This window comes from Lactuca serriola, chromosome 5 (assembly GCF_051521515.1).
Source record: "Lactuca serriola cultivar US96UC23 chromosome 5, Lser_US96UC23_V15, whole genome shotgun sequence".
In the NCBI taxonomy this organism is placed as follows: Eukaryota; Viridiplantae; Streptophyta; class Magnoliopsida; order Asterales; family Asteraceae; genus Lactuca; species Lactuca serriola.
Window position 1 is genome coordinate 323,756,341 of NC_136412.1, and position 4,717 is coordinate 323,761,057.

Here is a 4,717-nt window from a genome sequence, read left to right on the forward strand (position 1 = left end):
TGAATATCTTTGTCAAGAACGGGCCCACCCGGTCTACGAGCCCTACTTCCCTCAATCTTGTCCAATTGACTATTGGAGCAACTGCAATTTCCCTGTTGTAAAGCCACCCCAATCTGTTGTTCCAATGGGTCAAAACATCACGGGCCGTTGTTGCGGGAAAATTGTAAAACGGGTGCAAACCCGCAACCCCAGCTGGAACCTCTCTTCTTGGAGCCATTCCTGCAAAAACACGGAAAAGAAACAGCCAAAACAAATATCCACAAATTAAACATAGAAGAAAAATGAATTTTGTCTAACCCCAGAATTCACCTCGTGAATCATGTAAGATTCACGTCGTGAGTTCGTAATCCTAGAAGGCAGAATCTTAACAATCGGGAAAAATCCAATCAAAATATCCTTGGGTTTTACTCCTATACTACTTCCAAACACTTAGCATGAACATTCCAAGGTTATTACGAACTGTAAAGAATTAATTTCGGCATTTAACAAACCCTAACCCTAAGTTCCTCTACTAGAACCAAAAATTAAACTTAATAATCAATAATTGGTACCTTTGTTGGAAGTATTACGTAAGAACAAGGAAGATTTGTGGATTTGTCGGCTAAAATCGCAGCAATGGGGACCAAGGGGGGGCCAATTTGTGCTTCCACTTCGTGAACAATAAACAATGGAAAGGGTTTACTGGTTTCCAGGGACTTATTATGTGGTCCCGTATTTTTAAAAATTCACGTCGTGAATCATGTAAGATTCATGTCGTGAATAGTGTTTGGGATTAAGTTTGGGCCAGGTACTCACGGACTGATCTTGGGCTTGATAGTCTAATGGGTTAAGCTATATCATGGATTATGTGTCCGGTTCATCCATGATTCACGTCGTGAAGTGCTAATAATTCACGTCGTGAATACAGTCTGGAATTTTTTTTTGACTAAGTTCTCAATTATTACTACTTCCATTTTAAGGTCCCTACATTTTGTTCTAATAGAGTTGGATGACTTGATCTAAGTTTTTTAAAACTAAAATGCAAAAAGAAAAAGAAAAAGAATTTCAAACCAAACTCGGGTTGCCTCCCGAGAAGCACTTCTTTTGCTTGGAGTCTTGAGTTGGACTCCGTGCCTCCTACGTTGAGTCCTCGGAAGAATCCACCACTAGGATCTTTTGTTCCTTGAATCGCCTCTTGTAAGCTTGAACTCGCCTTTTATATGCCTTCTTTGAATTTTCTTTTTTAACTTTCTCCTCTTCTTCAAGCTTGTGTTTTGTGCCCTTAGTTTCATCCTTGCACCTCATCGCATCCTCCTCCAGTTGCACCACCGGCTTTTTCACTCTTGAAGTGACCTCCTCTTCATCACTTGTCATCTCCTCATCCTCTTTTCTCACCCAAGAAGGTGGACTTTTGTAAGCTATGACTTTAAACAAAAATGGAACAGATGCTCTAGGTTTTGTTCTTTTGACTTGATGAACTGCCTTGATCTCTTCTTCCATAAGCTTCTCCAGTTCTTCTAGTTCATTGTCTTTGTTAATTGTGAACACCTCTTCTTGAACATGTTCTTTTGGGAAGCCATCTTCTATCCCAAAAACTTCTTTTTCATCTCCAACTCTCAAGGTGAGTTTAGACTCGCGGATATCAACAAGAGCTCCAGCAGTGTTAAGCAATGGCCGACCAAGGATTATTGGAACATCCGGATCTTCTTTCATGTCTAAGACTACAAAGTCTATTGGAATTTTTTTTTTCCAATTTTCACCAAAATATCCTCCACGATGCCGTGGGGTTGTGTCACCGAACAATTCGCCATGTGAATCTTCATTCTTGTAGCCTTCATCTTCTGAATCTCTAATTTTTGATAAAATGAAAAAGGCATCAAATTAATGCTAGCCCCAGAATCGGCTAACGCATTAACCTTCAATTTATTGCCAAACTCACACGGTAGAGTGAGGCGTCCAGGATCCCCCATCTTTTCTGGTGTTTCTCCTAACACAGCTTTTGAAGTTTGTTCACTTAGAATCATTGTAGACTGCTTCTTTAATTGCCTTCGAGTGTCTATCAAGTCTTGCAGTAATTTTTTATGCTCGGGAGTTTTGGATAAGGACTCGACAAAGGGAGTATTAATCAGGATTCCCTTCACATGCTTGACAAACTCTCTATGCTCTCTCTCCAGTGGACTAAGGGTAGCTTGGGACGGAAAAGGCAAGGGCGACTGATAGACCGAACTGACTGCATAATTTTGCTGCTCATGATAGGTCCACGTCGTGAACATATAAGGTTCACGTCGTGAATTCTGGAACTCAGCAGCTTCATGATTTTCGAGCTTGATCTTCTTCATCTTTAGATCGGGCTTCTGTGGTTCTTCTTCCAAGGCTTCCAGGAACTCCGAGATGGCTTCTTCTGCGGTGTCTATCGCCATTACATGAGATTGGGTCTTCGTTTCGGTATTTTTCGGGGATAACTTCTCATGAACTAGAGTGGCTAGTTGACCAAATTGTACTTCAAGGTTATGGATGGAGGCTTGCTGATTCTTTATCAAAGTTTGTTGTTCCAGAATGGCAGAATCAGTGGCATTGTGTCTTTTTTCCGAAGCTTCCATAAACTTCATTAAAATGGTCTCTAGGTCGGGTTTCTTCTCGGCTGGTGGCTGCTCCTTTTGGTAAAGGCCTCGACCTGTCTGCCTATACTTCTTTTCTTTTTTCTTCTTATACTCCTCATATGGCAGCCACTCCTTCTTCGGTTTCCTCCAGTCCTCATCAAAATTATCCCCACTAGAGTAGCACACTTGAACCTTTCTGTTCCCATATTCATCTGCATTGCAGTCCTTTGTCAAGTGTGGACCACTGCATCTCTCACAACCCACTCTTATGGCATGTATCGACTGGTCCATCTGTGTTATCCTGTGGTCCATATTATTCAGCATGGCCATGACCGCTACTATTTCTTCAGTTTGAGCCCCTACTCCGCCTTTGATTCCTTCTTGCCTCGGGTTGTGGTATTCGCGAGAATGCTTCGCGAATTCTTCAATTAGCTCCTTGACCTCCCTTGGATTTTTCTTTGTCGAAGGTCCTTGAGAATCAAGGAGTTGTCTTGTCATCACATTGACCCCATCATAAAATATTGACATCTCTTGTTGCACATTTAGGTCATGTTGAGGGCAATTTCTGAGCAAGCCCTTGTATCGCTCTCATGCTTCGTATAGTGACTCCCCCGACTGTTGCTCAAAGTTGGCTATTTCCTTCTTGAGTTTGGCTATCTTGGATGGCGGGCAAAATTGGTCCAGGAATTGCTCACGCATTTGAGCCCAAGTGGTGATTGTACCCGGTGGAAGTGCTTTCAACCATTCTTTAGCAGCTCCTTTGAAAGTGATGGGAAGCATCCTAAGCAAGACTGTGTTTCTGTTGACATTAGGGACATTGAAGTAATCCGCAATGTCATTGACTTCATCTAGATGCTTAAAAGCATCCTCATGATCTTTCCCGAAAAATGGGATGTCCTTCAGTGCGGTCAATATGTGTCCCTTCAGCTCGAATGTGGCAGTGGCAGGTATTGCGGGTTGGACTAAACCGGGACCCACATCTTCTCGGATCCGCTTCTTGTAAGCTCCCATGGACATTTCTTCAATCGCTGCCATCTCGTTCCTTGGCTCGTTCTCGGGTTCGCTCGTGTGTTCTTTAAATTTCGGCTCGGTATCGTATTCGGACTCGGTTTGGACGGGTGTCTGATCCAAGTGCTCAATATTGCTCTTGTGCCTCGCGGATGAACCTAACTCTCCTGTCTTCTTTCCTGACTTCCTTGAAAAAGCCGACTTCAATCCTTTCAAGGGTGTCTTTTTCTTGTGAATTGTAGACTCGGGATCTTCAAGTGGTGGCACCAAGGGCATGTTTGAGCCTCTGGTCATGAACTCCTGCAACTTGCTAAACTAAAAACGTAAACCTGGACTAAAATAAGAAAAATTAAAAACTGAAATCTCAGCTTTCACGTCGTGAGTTTATTAAAACTCACGTCGTGAACTCTGTGAAAAAAAAATATACTAAGCTAAGCTAGCAAAAATAAATAACCAATTAACCTTTTTGCAGATTTTATTACAAAAAGGGGCGATTAATCTAATGCAACTAAATAAACTAATAATCTAAACCGTTCCCCGGCAACCGCGCCAAAAACTTGATGTGCACAAAAGTACTCACTAATTTTAATATTTATAACCTAACGAACTTAACTAACTATGCACTTATAGGCAGTGTACCTAGTCAGATTACAGTATAGCTTGGGTAAGTCAGGTGTCGATCACAGGGAACGGTGTTACTAATTAATTTACTTACTATTAAATTAACCTAATTTTTAACAAGTTTAAAAGGGGTTTTATCTAATTTTACAAGATCAGATGAACTTAAATTCAAATTCAATATTTAAAAACACACACTCTTGTTTAGTTTGAATCCACTTCTCCCTTATGGCTAGCTAATGATTACGGATTATTAAGCTGGTTTTTAGTTGTATTAGTAATTTAGTTCTAACTTATCAATAATTAACTAATTCATGTTAAACCATGTATGTTCACACATAATTAACATAGAACTAATCATTAATGTAAATATGCTATGTAAGATTTGTTATATAAACGCAATTATGGTCACAATATGCGTTCTCTAGCACAGCTAAGCTTATTTATTCTAATTACTAACTAAGATTGGTCAATCCTAGCTCTAACAATTCAATGTTCACTAAATCATTAGG

At 40.6% G+C, this 4,717-nt stretch overlaps 1 non-coding gene across 1 annotated transcript; it reads left to right on the forward strand.

The window, feature by feature from the left end:
• Positions 1–3,123: 3,123 nt before the first annotated feature.
• On the forward strand, positions 3,124–3,230 carry LOC145055848 (small nucleolar RNA R71). The gene has a single exon (XR_013685397.1). It is a non-coding gene; the product is annotated as a small nucleolar RNA R71 (small nucleolar RNA).
• Positions 3,231–4,717: the final 1,487 nt, after the last annotated feature.